The sequence below is a fragment of the Schistocerca gregaria genome, chromosome 6, assembly GCF_023897955.1.
Source record: "Schistocerca gregaria isolate iqSchGreg1 chromosome 6, iqSchGreg1.2, whole genome shotgun sequence".
NCBI lineage: Eukaryota > Metazoa > Arthropoda > Insecta > Orthoptera > Acrididae > Schistocerca > Schistocerca gregaria.
Genome location: NC_064925.1, coordinates 296,386,343 through 296,405,342, shown reverse-complemented (window position 1 = coordinate 296,405,342; position 19,000 = coordinate 296,386,343). Strand labels below are relative to the sequence as shown.

Below are 19,000 nucleotides of genomic sequence, written 5' to 3'. Positions count from 1 at the left end.
AAAGTCACCGCCGACAAGAGCGTAGCATCATCTTGTAGGTTCCGAGAGACTGGTAGGTCAGATAGGACTTCCCTGACCCCTACATTCATGTGGGACTCCCTCTCGTAAAGAAGTTTATATGACTGTGTGAACGCTCGGACGATATCCATTTGTGCGTCAACGCGTCGCCCGTCCTCCGTCTCAACCTCGGTAATGAGCTGCCTCTTGCGTCTTCGGCGTTCTTGAATGATATGGTGGAGGGAAGGTCGTTCACCACGAACATCATCAGTCGTCCTCGCTCGCACCCGCACACCCGCAAGACGTACGGCGTTGATACGAAGCAATTGTGCCTTGACGCGTTGTACTGCTGATTGTCGCTCTGGCGACGGCGGTTGTACAGCCAGTTCGCGGAGCGCAGTATAGTAAAAATCAGTAGTCGCAGTATACCAGCGCGCTCGGTCGCGTCCATAGCTGACTAATGTTCGGCACAGTGCGGCTTTTGCACACCGTAGCCACCATTGAAGTACAGAACGGTAGGCGGGTAAACGCCGGTGGCAAGTGCTCCATGTGGACTCGACTGCGCGTCTGCAATGTATCTCATCAAGAAGGGCCACATTGAGGCGCCACGGACCCCTGCTTCGGCGGACGCGCTGGCGGGGAAGGGTGAGAGTACACACATATGCGAGGTGATCCGTGAACGCTGCCGGCCACATCTCAGCGTCGACAACGGCCGATCGTAGGCCGCGGGTGACGTAGACTCGATCCAAACGGCTCGCGGAGTGACTAGTAAAGTAGGTGTGTGCTCGACGGTCGCCGTGTTGGATGATCCAGGTGTCCAACAAGGCCAAGTCCTGTACAAGTGCCTGGAGTGCCGGGCAGGTGGTATAGTGTGGCTCCTGGTCGGATGGGCGGAGCACACAATTAAAAACGCCGCCTACTACCAAGTGGTCGGTATTTCCCTGGAAGAGCGGGGCTTGTCGCACCCCGTTAAGGACAGGGTAGGTGTCGAAGGTCTTCCATTTTTCGGCCGTGTGGCCGAGAACTGTTCCATAGGGTCGAAGAGCAAGGGTGACCAAATCCGCTGGAACTTCAAAAGGGAGCTCAAACACGCGCACATTTTGGATTCCCAATCCAGCACGTTCAAGCGTCACCACACCCACGATTCCGTCTGAGTGGCAGAACCGATAACCTGACGTCTTCGGCAAAAAAGGTGCGCCGTTCTCTCCTTTTGCCGGTGCCTGAAGGAGCATATAATTTCACCAGACGTACTGTACCAATCGTGAGTGCGACCCCCCGGGCCGACGGTAAATAGGAGACATCAGTGGCCATTATCCCTTCCCGCAGTAGAATCGCCGTACCTCCGCCGCCCACATCTGCAGGCATAGTGTAGGCGTCATATCCGTAGGCATCGAGACAGAGTCCTGATCGGACTTCTTGAAGGAAAACAACGTCCAGATCCGCAGCGCGTAACGTATCCTTCAGCATACGGGTCTTGACATCAGATGTAATGCCATTGACGTTGATCGTGGCGAGGCGGTATGCCTGGTCCATCAAGTCTCGGGAGGTGACCATGGTATGACAGGAGGGCAGTAGTCGTGACGTGGAGCGCCGGTCTTGCGAAGTGCTAGGCAGCGACGAGAGGTGCTCATGCCGCCCTAGGCGTCTGTCGCCGGCCGCGTAGACGCTGCCATCGGCATCGGTGCATCGTCTTGGTTCTGAAACGCATCCTGCAACTCCATCTCCTGCGCCCAGTCGCCCAGGGACGTTGACACCACTGGATCTCGAGAGGCAGACGGAGGCAAGGGTGCATCCCCGGTGTCGGAGCTGCGGTGATCTCCCGCATCCCCATGTGGTCCAGACCCAGCGGTAGTGGGAGAAGACGTCGAACCGTGTGAGACGGTAGGGTCGCCTGTGTCGGCGCGGTGGAGCGGTTGAGGCACCTCGTCATCCAGCGGTGTCGCCTCGGGCTGTTCTACGTCGTCGGTTGTCTTGCGCCGCTTCTTATGACGCTTGGGTGATTTCTGCTTACGCTGCCGCGCCTCTGTTTCCGACGTAGGGCAAGGGGAGGACGCTGCATCCTGTGCTTCAACTTCCATCGCACCGTCGGCGAGCCGTTGTGACGGAGCGCCGGGGTCCGACGAAAGGACATCAGTAGCATCAGCACTGAAAGACGCTTGGGGCTCCGTGGAAGCTACTGCAGGGTCCTCCAAAGCTCGCACCAATACAGTGGGGTCGTCATATACAGCTGGCGTCTCCCGTCTCGCCGCCGCAACAAACGTAATCGGCAGAGAGGTCGGTGTCGACGGACGAATCTGGTCGGTCGAGGGTGTCTGCGCGAGACGGCGTTGCAGGCATTCGGTACGCATGTGTCCCGTCTGGCCACAACCGGAGCAGGTTCTCGGCTGACCGTCGTAAATAATTATTGCCCTGCAACCAGCGATCGTGAGATACGAAGGAATATGGCGATGCATGTCAATACGGACTTGTCGCACCCCGTTAAGGACAGGGTAGGTGTCGAAGGTCTTCCATTTTTCGGCCGTGTGGCCGAGAACTGTTCCATAGGGTCGAAGAGCAAGGGTGACCAAATCCGCTGGAACTTCAAAAGGGAGCTCAAACACGCGCACATTTTGGATTCCCAATCCAGCACGTTCAAGCGTCACCACACCCACGATTCCGTCTGAGTGGCAGAACCGATAACCTGACGTCGAGCGTCTGAGAAGTTTGTCACATGCTTCGTCGTCAGTGAACTTAAGATATACGACGCTGGAGACAATAGATAAGTGGATACCGATCAGCTCGTTAGGATCAACATGTACCACATCGCGTAAAAAACGCTCTACTTCGTGGGCCTTGGGTCTAGAATACGTAGTGTCGAACTGCAGCTTGATCGTGGCTTTCCGATACGAAAGAGCCATCGTGTGTCAGGAACGTGACGGCTATACGTAACACTAGCGCGCCGGCGCGGTAAACAACAACACACCCGGAAACGCGACATGGAGCGGCCGGGACGTACCGCACCGCTCCACAGCCAAAGGCCGACTGCCAACTGAGCTACCGAAGCACGACTCACGCCCGGTACTCACAGCTTTACTTCTGCCAGTATCCGTCTCCTACCTTCCAAACTTTACAGAAGCTCTTCTGCGAACCTTGCAGAACTAGCACTCCTGAAAGAAAGGATACTGCGGAGACATGGCTTAGCCACAGCCTGGGGGATGTTTCCAGAATGAGATTTTCACTTTGCAGCGGAGTGTGCGCTGATATGAAACTTCCTGGCAGATTAAAACTGTGTGCCCGACCGAGACTCGAACTCGGGACCTTTGCCTTTCGCGGGCAAGTGCTCTACCAACTTTTTTTTTTTTTTTTTTTTGAACTATTCCAATTTCCAAACCAAAGATACTTCTAAACCTAATGCATAGTCCCGCAATGGTGACAAAGTAGAATTTTTTTTTTTGTGCGTGTGTTGTATTCCATTTTCAGAGATTTGTCCTGGGCCTTCACGGCTACCGTAGCGGCGAGAGGGCCCACGAAGTCCCCACCGTACTTCACCCCAGGCAGCAATCCCCTACTTCTGGTCTGCAACACTCTTTCTGTTGTTTGTTGTTCTTTTTAGTGCTTTCGTTGTGTTGTTGGTTTTTTATCAACTTTTATCAACTTTTATAATTGTTTATTTTTTTATTATAATTTTTTTTTAATAGAAAATGAAACAAGGAACTCTGGTCCTCTAGAAAAACAGAAGAAAATAAAATAGTCCTTGTCGTAACACTGTTCAGTATACGTCACTGTGACATTTGAAGAAGAAAAGAAAAAAACAAAGCAATGTAGAATGAAGGAAAGAAAAAAAATACTTCTTTCATCGAAGAACGACTTCTAAAAAATTCGCATATCGTTTCCTGTAATGTCTCGTCCGTGAAAGTATGTGAAACTGTAATGCCAGGTAAAGACAGAACGCCGCCTCACTCTTGGGTTCTTGCGTCTGTAAATAATGAACATAATGACCCTTCAACCAATTTACAGAGTTCCGTTTGGTGTTCGGGTACGGCACTGAATCCGGATACAAGAAATCTTCAGGTTTAATACAGAGCTGGGAAGTCCTCATAATCGTAGCCAGTTTTCGGCGAATGCATGGCCAAACTACTTGGACAGTGGTGCACAGAAAACGATGTTCATCAGTATCAGGCAAGTTGCACGTAAGGCACAAAGGTGAGTCAGCCAAATGTAGAGCATGAAGTCGTGAATTGGTACTTATTTTACGGTTCACGACCCTGTACCAAGAGGCTTTCACTGACGTTGGTAAATCACGGCTATGTATGTTTTTCCATATCACTGGCCAGCGATGATTGGGGTATTTGTGTTCGATGTTGTTCCTGTTCTTGGTTGCCAGTAGTTTATTATAAACTAACTTCACCACGGAAAGCTCATTTTCTGGGAGAGTTGACCGTACGTAACTGAACTCAATGAAAAAGCTCTTAAAGTGAGTCAGCGCAGGCGGAATATGTTGAACAGAGACGGGAGGCTGCAGGCAGGCCGGCGCTATTTCTGTTAACAAGTGAGCCGTTAGACTGTTCGGTAACGACCTCCACCGTTTGTAGGTGGTGCATGCGTACAAAGCTCGTGACTTGGAACGAACATCTGTTAAATTTAAGCCTCCATCGGTCGTGGAGAGAGTGAGCGTATCGTACTTGACTTTAAAAATGTGTCCACGTGTGACAAAATGGCCTAGAGCGGACATCATACGCTTCGCTGTCTCCTGTGGCATGGGCAGTACTTGTGCAACGTAGTTAATCTTTGAGGTGAGGTAGACATTAACGAAGGTGACTTTCTGCAGTTCATCAAGGCTCCTTAGGTAGTGGGTCTGCATGCAAGCACGCATACTTGCCAGGAGATTCCTATAGTTCACCGCAATTGTGTGCTGTATGTTGCTCCTGTACTCAATACCAAGGCATTTCATTTTAGAAAGTAGTTGCAACTGACCGTGATGGTGCAGCGAGATGCCGCGTCCTATGTTCATAATGCCAGATTTCCTGGCATTCAACTTCGCACCCGCAACAAGTTCGTAGTTTTTGATGATCTGAAGGGCTTCCTCGACTTCACCTTCGTCCATAACCAATAATCCGACGTCATCCGCATAGGCAGTACAAACAATCTTAATGCCGTGGATGGTTAATCCTTGTAGACGCTGTGTCAAGGTGACAAGCAAAGGCTCAATGGCAATGGCAAACAAGGCCATTGACATAGGGCATCCCTGTCGCACTGAATTAGTAATATTAATCGATGCGCTCAGCTGGCCATTCACCATGAGTCGAGTTACTCCTTTACGAAGGAGCTCATGTATAAGATGGATAAAACGTAGTGGAAATCCCATGGCATGCATCGTCCGGATGAGAAACTGATGGTTTACTCTGTCGAATGCCTTTGAAAAGTCAAGGGAAACTAGCGCACACCGTATCTTGCAGGCATCTGCAATGGCTATGACGTCCCTGTATTGAGACAAATTTTGGAAGATCGTCCTACCGACACCTACACTGGTCTGGTACTGACCAATGACAATATTCATCAACATTTTCAATCTATTAGAAATAATACGTGCTAAAATTTTGTAGTCACTGTTCAGTAAAGTAAGCGGCCGAAAATCGTCAACAGAACTGCACATTGGGCGTTTAGGGATTAAAACCACGATGCCTTCCACGAGAGCCTGAGGAACATTAAAATCAGGCCGTAAAATTTCATTAAACATACTCAACAACTTGGGCTTTAATTTGTCGCAGAAAGTAAGATAACATTCGGCAGTGAGACCGTCGGGTCCCGGCGATTTATTTTTCGGACTTCGTGATAGCGCAGAATCCAATTCGTCTTCATCAATTTCTCGCATGAGAGTTTCGACTTCAGCAGCACCCAAAGTCCTTTGCAAGTTATTGAGTAATTCATCGTGAGTTCCATCGTCGGTATGTGTCGTTGCCAGCAGATCTGCCAGGTGATTGTGAAGTGCGTTCCGTATGTCTTGTTGCCGCGTGAGCGCAACGCCTTCACTCAACTGAAGACGAGTTATTAATCTCCGCCGCCCCCTCTTATTTTCACGAATGACGTGAAACATGGATGTCATTTCGTCGTCTATCACATTCTGGGGCCTGGACCTTATTTGAAAGCCTTCTGCCTGCTGCCGCTGAAGTTTTAATAATTTTGCCTTAATTTTTTTAATCTGCATAAAATTTTCAGGTACAGTCACATCGGACTGGTAGAGCTCCCTGAGACAAGTAAAATAAAACTCAGACGTTTGCCGTTGCCACCAGGATTTGTCCCGAGCGTAGCGTTTAAACATTTTTGATAAAGTTGGTTTGGCATGTGTTATCCACCATTCAGTGACGGAGGCATACTGTGCAACCCTTCGTTCACATGCCTCCCATGTTTCGTTAAAGACACGGTGACAGTCAACATCGTTAAGGAGAGCATTGTTAAGTTTCCAGAAACCTCTGCCGCGGAATGTGCCTTGCTTGACCATGTTAACAGTACAAATATATGCGGCATGATCGGAAAAAATTGTGGGCCAAACTTCGGAATGGAGGACTTGAGTCTTCATACACGCCGATACATAGATTCTGTCTAGCCGGCTTGCAGAGTGGTTCGTGACATGAGTGAACCCAGGTGCCGCTCCGTGCGTATGCTCCCATGTGTCAATGAGGTTCATTTCTAGGACGATACGTTCCAGTTCTCCAGATTTGTTAAAATTAGGCGTCTGGTCTTTTGGACTTAAGACACAATTGAAGTCACCTGCAAAAATTATACGATCGTAGGTTCCCCGAAAAAGTGGGACTATGGCGCTTGTGAAGAACTCAGCCCTAGCACGCCTATTGCTACTGCCGGACGGGGCATAAACATTGATTATGCGTGTCCGATGGAAAGTGACAGCGATCCCTCTATGATCAGGCAGTTTTTCTGCGTCGGTCGCTACAATCCCTTCTTTTGACAGAATCGCTGTCCCTAAATTCGCACCGCTCCCGGAATTGGAGAGAGTAGTATAACCAGTTATTCGGTCAAGTTCAATCGCAGCGACGTCTTGAAGTAACAGAATATCGATATCCGCTGCGTATACAAAATCTTGTAAATTACGGAGCCACCAGTACGACTGTATCTTATTGATGTTTAACGTGGCAATTTTATAGGCTTGGGGCTCGTTCATGGGAGAAGGCACATACTATTAATTAAACAGTCTTAGAAGGATGGCTTACGAAATTGAGGCCAAGCGCGTCAGTCGAAGTTCCTGTAGTTCCCGGTACGGTTGGTGTATGCTGCTCTGTGGGGGGTGCCGAAGATTCCGTCTCAATGGTCCGCATGACAGCCGCATCATTGCTCGCATCCAATACTTCCATTTCCTGTGCCCAATTCCCAGTGAGAGTGGCCTCTGACAAAAGCGATCCTGCGTTTCCTTGAGCGTGGGTATCCGGCAAAACGACTCTACTCGAGGTATCACTATCTTCCACCCGTCGTGGATTCACAGGGGGAGACACTACAGGATCAATGTCCATTCAACCAGACGCAGGGAGACCAATTTCAGAGGGTTCAGAAGTGTTCTGACTCATTTGGCTGCTTATCCGTTTCGCTTTTTCGCGGAGCTGTGGGGCGAGCTGATTGGCTCCTTGATGTGCAAGTCTCCGCTTCTTTTTGGAAGGCTTCCTGTTAGGGTTCGCGGTATCATCAACATCCGAAGTGGACTGTGGACTCTGGGGTTGATCCGCCGGGAACACAGCGTCTGCTTCATCCTCAGTACCAGTGGCATCAACCACTGGGGAGTCATCCGTCGTTACCTCCATCTCTGAGTGTGGTAGCGGCGGTGCCGCGTCAGCACTCGGTTCTTTGACGTTATCGGCCAAAACATCATCCAAACGAGGGACATCTACAGGCGGGGTCTCGGGTGGAAGACCAGAAGCCGCGGCAGCGTATGTCAGTGGCAGTGCCGTCGTCACAGGGGAGCTAGCGGCTTCACCGACAGGTATCTGCGTCACGCGTCTTTGTATACATTCAGAGCGCACGTGGCCGGGCGCACCACAGCCGGCACACGTTTTTGGCTGCCCATCATATATGACAATTCCGCGATGTCCACCTACGTAAATATATGAAGGTATGTGCTTCTGTAGATCGATCTTAACCTGCCTGACGCCGTTAAGCACCGGAAATTTGTGGGCTTTGGACCAACGCTCCGCAAAATTGTTAATGACCCTCCCGTAAGGTGTTAATGCAGAATTTATTTGCGCGGCTGATATTTCAAACGCGAGTTCGAAAATACGTGCCGTTCGGATGCCCAGTCCAGCATGCGTAATGCTGACGTCACTGACGGTACCATCTCTATGTTTAAACTTCAGTACACCTCCACTGGACTCCACAATTCTATCACACATTTCAGAGGACGTTAATTTCACATAAACAACACTAGTCACGATAGAGAAATTTATCCCTACAATGTCATCAAAAGTAATCTTAGCTGTTTCCTCTAACCATGCTTCAACTTCAAACGAATTTGGTTTCGAAAAGTTCCTATCAAAGGTAAACTTCAAGGTATCTTTCCTGTTAGTCGGATTCATAATTCCATATCAGATCCTACAGAACGGAACGAATACTAATAAGCAGACGCTGTAAGCACGCGACTCACCGCCTGACGTAAACACTTCCTGCCACAGCGCGCTGGCCCTGGAGGTCCGATCACCACCGCTGCCGCAGGCAGACTACCAACTGAGCTACCGAAGCACGACTCACGCCCGGTACTCACAGCTTTACTTCTGCCAATACCCGTCTCCTACCTTCCAAACTTTACAGAAGCTCTTCTGCGAACCTTGCAGAACTAGCACTCCTGAAAGAAAGGATACTGCGGAGACATGGCTTAGCCACAGCCTGGGGGATGTTTCCAGAATGAGATTTTCACTCTGCAGCGGAGTGTGCGCTCATATGAAACTTCCTGGCGGATTAAAACTGTGTGCCCGACCAAGACTCGAACTCGGGACCTTTGCCTTTCGCGGGCAAGTGCTCTACCAACTGAGCTACCGAAGCACGACTCACGCCCGGTACTCACAGCTTTACTTCTGCCAGTATCCGTCTCCTACCTTCCAAACTTTACAGAAGCTCTTCTGCGAACCTTGCAGAACTAGCACTCCTGAAAGAAAGGATACTGCGGAGACATGGCTTAGCCACAGCCTGGGGGATGTTTCCAGAATGAGATTTTCACTCTGCAGCGGAGTGTGCGCTGATATGAAACTTCCTGGCAGATTAAAACTGTGTGCCCGACCGAGACTCGAACTCGGGACCTTTGCCCTTCGCGGGCAAGTGCTCTACCAACTGAGCTACCGAAGCACGACTCACGCCCGGTACTCACAGCTTTACTTCTGCCAGTATCCGTCTCCTACCTTCCAAACTTTACAGAAGCTCTTCTGCGAACCTTGCAGAACTAGCCCTCCTGAAAGAAAGGATACTGCGGAGACATGGCTTAGCCACAGCCTGGGGGATGTTTCCAGAATGAGATTTTCACTCTGCAGCGGAGTGTGCGCTGATATGAAACTTCCTGGCAGATTAAAACTGTGTGCCCGACCGAGACTCGAACTCCGGACCTTATCCTTTCGCGGGCAAGTGCTCTACCAACTGAGCTACCGAAGCACGACTCACGCCCGGTACTCACAGCTTTACTTCTGCCAGTATCCGTCTCCTACCTTCCAAACTTTACAGAAGCTCTTCTGCGAACCTTGCAGAACTAGCACTCCTGAAAGAAAGGATACTGCGGAGACATGGCTTAGCCACAGCCTGGGGGATGTTTCCAGAATGAGATTTTCACTCTGCAGCGGAGTGTGCGCTGATATGAAACTTCCTGGCAGATTAAAACTGTGTGCCCGACCGAGACTCGAACTCGGGACCTTTGCCTTACGCGGGCAAGTGCTCTACCAACTGAGCTACCGAAGCACGACTCACGCCCGGTACTCACAGCTTTACTTCTGCCAGTATCCGTCTCCTACCTTCCAAACTTTACAGAAGCTCTTCTGCGAACCTTGCAGAACTAGCCCTCCTGAAAGAAAGGATACTGCGGAGACATGGCTTAGCCACAGCCTGGGGGATGTTTCCAGAATGAGATTTTCACTCTGCAGTGGAGTGTGCGCTGATATGAAACTTCCTGGCAATTTAATCTGTGGCTAAGCCATGTCTCCGCAGTATCCTTTCTTTCAGGAGTGCTAGTTCTGCAAGGTTCGCAGAAGAGCTTCTGTAAAGTTTGGAAGGTAGGAGACGGATACTGGCAGAAGTAAAGCTGTGAGTACCGGGCGTGAGTCGTGCTTCGGTAGCTCAGTTATTCTCGCTTCGCGCGTCGGGTGACTAGGTCGTGCTCTTAGTTCCGCCTCTACCGTAGCGCAGCGTGTTTTCCTCCTGTCAGTTTAGTGCCGTGTTGGTCTCCGTGCGCGTCGCATCGCTGGTTGTCGGCTGGTGTTTGGTGTTCGTGCGGCCCTTCCTGTCGCGGCGTCGTCTCTCGCCGTGATGTCCACCATGGTTCCCACGAAAGTTCCGCGTACAGGTACAGTCAGTTTTACCTTTGACAAATCCACGCGTCACGTCCAGCCCGGTTCTTTGGAGATACATGACTGGTTAGGCGATACAGTTAAGGTCACTACTGATCAGGTGCATACCGCATATTTCGACAGCGAATTATATGTGTTTTTTGTTAAGTTTCTTGACCCGCTCCAGGTTGATAGGCTACTTTCTCGTCATGGTTCTCAGGTACCCTTTACGCACCGTGATGGTTCCACTAGTATGGTTCTCTTGGCAAATGCAGAAGTGATATATACGAATGTTCGGGTATTTAACCTTCCGCCCGAGGTTGACGACTCTTTTCTGAAGTCCGTTTTGCTTCCTTATGGGGACGTACGCCATATTCGAAAGGAACGCTGGTCTGCTCAGCACCGCTTACAGGTATATAGTGGTATTCGGTCGGTGGAAATGGTGGTCAAAAAACCTATTCCTTCTCACCTACAGGTATGTGGTTATAGGGTCCATATCACGTACAGTGGCCAGGAAGGAACATGTTATTATTGTAATGAAACTGGTCATTTCCGTACTAACTGTCCGCGGCGTGTGGTGGTATTAAAACCTACATACGAACAGCGTAAAAAATTGACTTTAGCTGATCTTCTCCCGCAAGGATCTCGGACTGAATCGCTCACTGTTACTGAGGGACGCAGTGATCCGTTGCCCGACAACGGCCGTGATTTTCCCCCGCTGTCCTTGAGTAGGGATGTTGCTGCCCTAAATTCCGATGTTCCCGCGCTGATTTCTCACAACAAGCGTCGGCGAACACAGGATGATGCGGCTGATGAATCTTCCTTATTGGCTCGCCCTTCCGATGGGCCTCCGGTAAAGGACTCTCTTTCTCAGTCGGAAATCGTGGATAAGGAAGCCACAGGTGCTATCACGCCTTTGCAGAAGCTCCCTGACACCTTATCTGACGTTGTTCCTGCTACCGCGGCAGCCTCTTCGGAGACGCCCGTGACGGAACCTGCTTCTGGTTGCCACGTGTCCTCTCCGGTGCTCTCTGACACTTCTCCTATTGACTCTGTTTCGCATCCCCCTTCTGGAATTTCTGTCGCCCCCTCTGGGTCACAGCCTCCTCCCATCAAACAACTGATTGATTCTCCAGAGCCAGTGGATCCCGTTGTTATTCACCAACTGTCCCACCGTGAACCCATGTCTGCGGACGAGTGGGATGTAGAGGCCACTCTCTCGCAATCTGACACGGAATGTCTACATGATGCTCCTACGCAGCCGAACGCTGCAGCGTCGGCACCGCGGAGCCGCAGTCGAATCCGTAAACAGCCACGGAGAGCCGCGTCACGGCCGAAGAAAAAGCAGTGGGAAGATGAGGGTTCTGTTTCGTAGTTTTTCTCTTTGTGGTTCAGCACTTGTTTCTGGTATGATTACTTGTATGCTGCTCCGTCAGCTGACGGCTCTCTACCGATCTTTGTTTTTCTTTCTAGGTTGAAGTTCCATGCAAGCATATACATTTCTTACTCTGAATATTAACAGAATATGTTCTGAGCTTCGGCTCGCCGCTTTGCGACAGTTTATCTATCAGTCTGGGGCAGATGTTGTTTTTTTACAGGAAGTCCTATTCGACCAGTTTTCCATTCCTGGGTTCTCGACGTTTTTTAATGTCGCTTCCGAACTTTCTACGGGCACTGCCTTGTTTTATAGAGAAGGCATTCCGTTGATGAATTTCGAAGTACTCGACAGTGGAAGGGGGATCGGGTGCACGTTTTATGATCTCAGTTTACTCCTTCTTTATGCCCCTTCTGGTTCGGGTTGTACTACCGCACGCTCGAGTTTCTATAAAGAAGAAGTCATTTACCTGCTTCGTAAATCCCCGACGAAGATAATTTTAGGTGGGGACTTCAATTGTGTTCTACGGCCGGTAGATCAGTCTCCTAATTTTAATTTCAGTAAAGAACTCGACGACCTTGTGCGCTCCTTGCCCCTGCGTGACGTGTGGGTTTCTCGCTATCCTACACTTGTGCGACATACCTACTTTACTCCCACGTCTAGCAGTCGCCTCGATCGCTTTTACCTTTCCGATTCCTTGTGTGGGCAACTTCTGGCTGTTGATGTGATACCAGCCTGTTTTACTGATCATTGCGCTGTAGCCGTTACGTTTAATTACGAGCGACAACCGGTAAAATTGTTTCGTCCTCCTTGGATGCTCAATATCGCGTATTTGCAAGATACCTCCCTTGGTATCGTCCTGGAGGACATTTGGACTCGTTGTTCTCGTACTATGGACCGGTACCCGTCTATCGTGGCATGGTGGACACTGTATGCAAAACCACACATCCGTAGGGCTCTCATGCGTTTTGGGGCTGCGAAGGTGGCAGAAGATCGACGAACGCAAGAATTTTACTATTCTGTCTTACGTCAACTGTACGATAGTGCTACGCATGCTCCCCTCCGGGTTACTGATATACAGCGCATCAAAGCCAAATTGCTGCAGCTCAAACGCATTCAAATGGAGGGCCTGCGGACGAGGTCTCAACCACGTTCCCTTCTACAAGAGGAACTGACGTCACTCTACCATCTAGTCCGTTTACGGTCGCGCCGGAAACGTGGGTGCCTTGCCTCCCTCACAACCGCTGACGGCCGCGTGTTCACCTCTCACCGTGACATTTCTGACTTCGTTTACACCTATTTTACTGATCTGTACGATACTCATGTCCCGGCGGAAACCTCTCTTGACGACTTTACCTCCTTGCTGCCTCGCGTCGTCACTCCTCAATTAAACGACGCCTTTCTGCGTCCCTTTCAGAAGGATGACATATATGATGTTGTTGCAGGATCGCAGTCCCGCAAGTCGCCTGGATTAGATGGTATTCCTAAGGAGTTCTATGTTCAATTTTGGCCGCTCATTGGTGACACCTTAACGTCAATGGTAAATGAAGTGATGCGGGGAGTCTCACTTCCTGCTCCTTTTCAGGAAGGCAGAATGGTCCTCCTCCCGAAATCCACAGGTCGACCTGCAATTGATTCCCTCCGTCCTATTACTCTCCTTAACTTTGATTATGAACTTGTCGCTCGAGCAATTAATATCCGTCTCTCTAAGCTGCTCGATACCATTATTGCCGCCCACCAAAGCTGTGTGCCTGGACGCACGATACTGACTTCCGTTCTCGAATGTCGCGATGTAATCTCGGTGGCGGCTGCCGCTAATATCCCAGGGGCTTTGCTTTTTCTTGATTTCCAAAAAGCGTTCGATCGCGTCAGCCATGATTTTTTATCGAGAGTGCTCACCGCTGTCGGCTTTAATAATGATGCTCGACAAGTCTTAACTAATCTTTTTACCGGTATCAGTGTCTCGGTGATTGTGAACGGTCACCCTACCCCCCGGATATCGATCAGACGGGGGTTACCCCAGGGAAGCCCCTTATCCATGTCACTTTTTGTTCTATCCTTAGAGCCCTTACTTCGCCATCTCACCATGCACTTACGTGGCTGGAATATATTGGGGGAAATTTTTGCAGTCCGTGCATACGCCGATGACGTCATGGTTTTAGTACGACATGCCGAGGATATACCGCGGCTTAAGGATACCTTGGATTCATTTTGTGGTCTTGCTGGTGCTCGCATTAATGATCGCAAATGCACGTTCCTGCCGTTGAGAGGCTTTGATCATGTCGTCATTCCTTGGGCGACGGTTGTCGATCGCCATAAGACCTTGGGGATCATAGTGGATCGTAATCCGATCAAAATGGCGGCACTAAATTGGCGTGAGGTTACGAGTCGTGTTCACGGGGCTATCCTTGAACATGACCGCCGTTCCCTTAGCCTCCTTCACAAGGCACGGGTTTTAGAGACCTATGTCTTCAGTAAAATATACTACGTTGCGCAGGTCTTCCCGCTTCCCGCGATGATGGCCCGCAGGCTGAAACAGCTGTCTAGTCGATTTCTGTGGCGCCGCCATGTCTTCCGTGTCCGGTATGAAGTTGTGGCCAGGCCTCGGAAGCTTGGAGGATTGGGTCTTTCAGATATCAAAGTGAAGACGTCCATCTTATTTGCCCGCCGCAATGTTTTAACCTGTACGCGGGCTCCGCATTCAGTCACCTCTCGTTTACTTTCCCGCCTCCGGCCGGCCAGTCTGACCCCTCCTGTTGATGTTGGACGGATTAATCCTAAATTGCGGCACATTCGTGAATACTTTGTACTTGTCGGTATTCTGGGTGCTGATATACTTTCTATGATGCATATTACTACCAACATGCTACAAATCCGTTGGGGTACAGCATGTTTCCCTTCTTCTGTTGAACTTGCTTCCCCGTCAACGTCATGGAAAACGGTCTGGTCTCATCTTAGTCTTCCCATTTTGCCGATGGAGATTGTTTCAACGTGGTATAAGGTCATTTACCGTCTGATACCTACTGGTGATCGTCTTTTTCGTATTGGCCTTCGTCCGACTGATCAGTGTGAGGAATGTCATCAAACTGACACCTTACTTCACAGGCTAGTTGCTTGCGGACGGGATCATTGGCTCTGGGTCCGCCGTCAATTAGCTTTTCTTACTAGAGGGCCTGAAACCGCATTCCCAGACGACGTCTTCTTACATCCGGACATCTCTTATTTTCCTCAGACGAAAACGAACACGATTGTCTGGCTCTTGGGTTACTATGTCCATTACGTCATTGAAGGCGGTAATGACCCAGATCCCCGCGTTTTTCACCATTATTTGTCAACTGCGCATTGGAAATGGCAGCGGTTACCACAATACCGAACGCTTTTTGCGAATATGCTTTTTCTTGTGTTTAACCGTCAAGGGGTTGGTTAAGTTCCCCTGTGATTCCTGTTTCTTCCCTGAGCTCAAGTCCCCTCCCTTGTTGTATTTTTTCGTATTTTTTTTTTCTCTCTCTCTTTTGCATGAATATATATACACCCAAAATTCATACGGGTGGGGTAACGGGTTGGTCTTCCCCTTCAGAAGAAATGTTTTATTTGTGTTTCACCTAATTTGTTGATTTTCTTTTTGCAGCTAATATTAAATGATGATTTGACTATGGTTGTCTGAATTCTCGTGAAATATACCAAGTCAATCTGATAATTAAAAAAAAAAAAAAAAAAAGTTGGTAGAGCACTTGCCCGCGAAAGGCAAAGGTCCCGAGTTCGAGTCTCGGTCGGGCACACAGTTTTAATCTGCCAGGAAGTTTCATATCAGCGTACACTCCGCTGCAGAGTGAAAATCTCATTCTGGAAACATCCCCCAGGCTGTGGCTAAGCCATGTCTCCGCAGTATCCTTTCTTTCAGGAGTGCTAGTTCTGCAAGGTTCGCAGGAGAGCTTCTGTAAAGTTGGGAAGGTAGGAGACGGATACTGACAGAAGTAAAGCTGTGAGTACCGGGCGTGAGTCGTGCTTCGGTAGCTCAGTTGGTAGAGCACTTGCCCGCGAAAGGCAAAGGTCCCGAGTTCGAGTCTCGGTCGGGCACACAGTTTTAATCTGCCAGGAAGTTTCATATCAGCGCACACTCCGCTCCAGAGTGAAAATCTCATTCTGGTAACTTTTTCATGTTTAATTGTCTTGAAGTTTTTTGAACAGATTTATCAGATTCGGCTATGCAACATCCATCTTCAGAATCTCTCTTTCTGTGGGACTGCAACAAATCATAATTATGTAAATATGAAATGAGTCATTTATGTCAAATTGTACTCAACAGTTTAGTAACTTGGTGCAATGAAGGTCAACACTATGGGCCATCCACCATATATCTCCGTCATGATTTCTTTCTCTTTCAAAAAATTAAAGATAAAATGTGTCAAATCAGTTTTACGTCATCAGAGGACGCAGTGGAACATTTTAAGAGCATGGTTTCTTAGGAGCCTTGAGAATAGTGGCATTATTGCTTTAAGGGCTGGTGTCACTGAAACCAAAAATGTATTGATGTTAAAAGGTAATGTTTTGAATAGCAATAAAGTCATTTAAAACTTTTTAAAATTCATCCATGATTATTTTCTGAAACTTTTTGGCGTCTTCCTTATACGTTTCCAGTAATACGAGCTTTCTGCTTCAGGATTGTCAACAGCATGGATGATGGAGCACGAAACGTTTTGCTACATCTCCTTTTTCCTTTTTAAATCAACATTCCATTGCCTCAATGACCTGCTTCTTTTCTGCGTAAGTCCAACACTCACCCATTTTTGAATTTATTTTTGTAACTGTTTTACGTATTGTAATTAATGACGCAGGGTTGAAGAATCAAAGGAGTATCACGAAGAGTAGAACGACGAAGCAGTTATATGAACAATTGACGAAATGATTCCAATTGGACAGCTGTTGACTTCTAGTTATAGAGTTTACGCACTGCCCTCCGCCCTAACAGTCACTTCGACCACTCGATTGTAGCAAAACACACAGGATATATTCGATTTATCGATTCCTTTTTTTCTTTTTCTTTTTTAAGTGACCTGTGAACAAGTTCGACCGTTAAATTCGATGTATCGAGGCTCGACATAGCAAGAATTGGCAGTAATGGGTCACTTATACTAGACTACTTAGATGTTTCGGTTGTACTGGACTGAGCAACAGGATCATTTTTCAGAAACCCAGGTGTATTCGTGATGTTCATTTTCAAACTGTATAAGAATTAGTCCCCAATAACGCTTCATTGAAGAAATCTCCTCGTAATAGAGATTAGCCAAATTTTCGTCTCATGCCAAGAGATGTAGATTCTGGAAGGAGATAACGAATTAAAATTTAATATCGAGAGTCGGACAGCACTATATTTAAATGCCAGACGTGACTCATTCAATACTCCTTGCGTAAGACCGCAGCGTTCATAGCAGCGTTTTAGCGCAGGCAGCAACCAGTAATTCCTACGAGAGTGCGAGGTGCTTGAAGCCTGCCACCATTTTGTATCCATTCAAAAAATTAATTACACAAATTAAAAACGCTACGAAAATAATTATAACATTTCTGTCTAATGCAGCTCCTGCAGCACTTCTCGGTAACGTCCGTTGACGAAACGGAGTAATTTAGCAAGCGGCTCCGACACGCGGCCCGTAATAAAAACCTGTTTTCGCTGTTAGTGTCACATTAAAAGTGACGCACAGTCGAGAGGCCGGAAGAATGAAATTTCATTTCCGCCCGCAGCAGACCCCAGCTTTATGGTTTTTTTTTTAAAAAAAAGAAAGAAAATTGCACATAATCCTGCAAATGTTCCCCACCGTTTTTTTTTGTATGTCTGCGTAATTGGCCAACTCGTTCCGGTGCTTGTCCACTTTGAAGAGCATTCGGTCTTCTTGTCAAGGAGGAGTTATTCCCGACGCCAACAACAAACCGGTGGTGGAGAGCATGTCGTAGTGGATTACGAAACATAGAAAACGCGTCGAATGTTTCTCCATACGCCGTTTCTTCCTCGCTTGACAAATTACTTAGTACTCTCACATAGATCATCTCGCTTTCTGTTGGTATGTAAATCTATGTTATCAATTAAGAAATCTAGGAATTCGGATGGACATGTTGCTATGCAAACTTTTTTCGTTTATTTTTAACTACTTGCGGAGAGAAATTTCGTTGTATAATGATGTGTCAAAGCATTATGGCCATTCGTTTCTCTTCACGGGACATCCACAACTGTTGATTGTCGTCATCAGTGATAAAATCCATTGCGATTCCAAAAACTATTTATTTCTAAAAAGGAAACACAGCCTGGTTTCACGACCCTTGTCCCATTTTCAGGTGCATCTGAAAAATTATAAGTCTACAATACTACCTATCCACATTGTTAACATAACAAAAGCTATCCAGAACCAACACACATTCTTGAAAAGAAAATCTCTCTACGTACATTAACTTGTGAGTCCATGAAGGATGCGTAATTGAGATTAAAATGTGTTAAAATAATGTATTCAGGGTACATGGCATGAATCAGTATATCCTCTTCAATCCTACGCCTACCAGAAAGCCTCTAGCAGAGGAGGACCTACATTAAGGGACATAGGTCCTTAAATAAAAGAGTGGAACCACCGTTAAATTCACTGAAATGTAAAGTATTAACGGCCCGACATCCCAATTTCTCATTACAAAACTTACAACCGTCGGGGCTTAAAGGGCGTGCCAAACATGGATCCTCATGAAGGTAGTTAGGCAGGCTTTCGAACAACGAAAAACACAATAAAGGGGTTATATAGAGAGTGCATCTTCAGAAACGTGTGAAAACGCAGTGTAATAGCCTGAGTAAAGTTTGCGACTCATCAGCGTTGCATACACACGCAACCGACCCCGTACCAAGCACAACCCAAAGTTTTATTGCTGGCAGAAGCCGTCGTGTACCGGTAACATAAGCGAATGAACTGCTAACCAATCTACCTGTCAAAATTTGAATTAATGTAACCCTCCAACAACAATGAGTGCCTCACTGGCACGTGAGAGAGGTTAGCCTCCACTGCACTGGTAGCTAGTTCGTGGTTTCATAGAGCTGCTGCTGGTGGTGCTCAATTTAAATGACCTCTTTTTTCGACGTTTCTGCTCTCTAAAG

At 48.1% G+C, this 19,000-nt stretch overlaps 1 non-coding gene across 1 annotated transcript; it reads right to left on the bottom strand.

Moving 5' to 3' along the window:
- Positions 1 to 9,841: 9,841 nt before the first annotated feature.
- Trnat-cgu (transfer RNA threonine (anticodon CGU)) lies at positions 9,842 to 9,916 on the bottom strand. Its single transcript has one exon. It is a non-coding gene; the product is annotated as a tRNA-Thr (tRNA).
- Between the last annotated feature and the right edge of the window lie 9,084 nt (positions 9,917 to 19,000).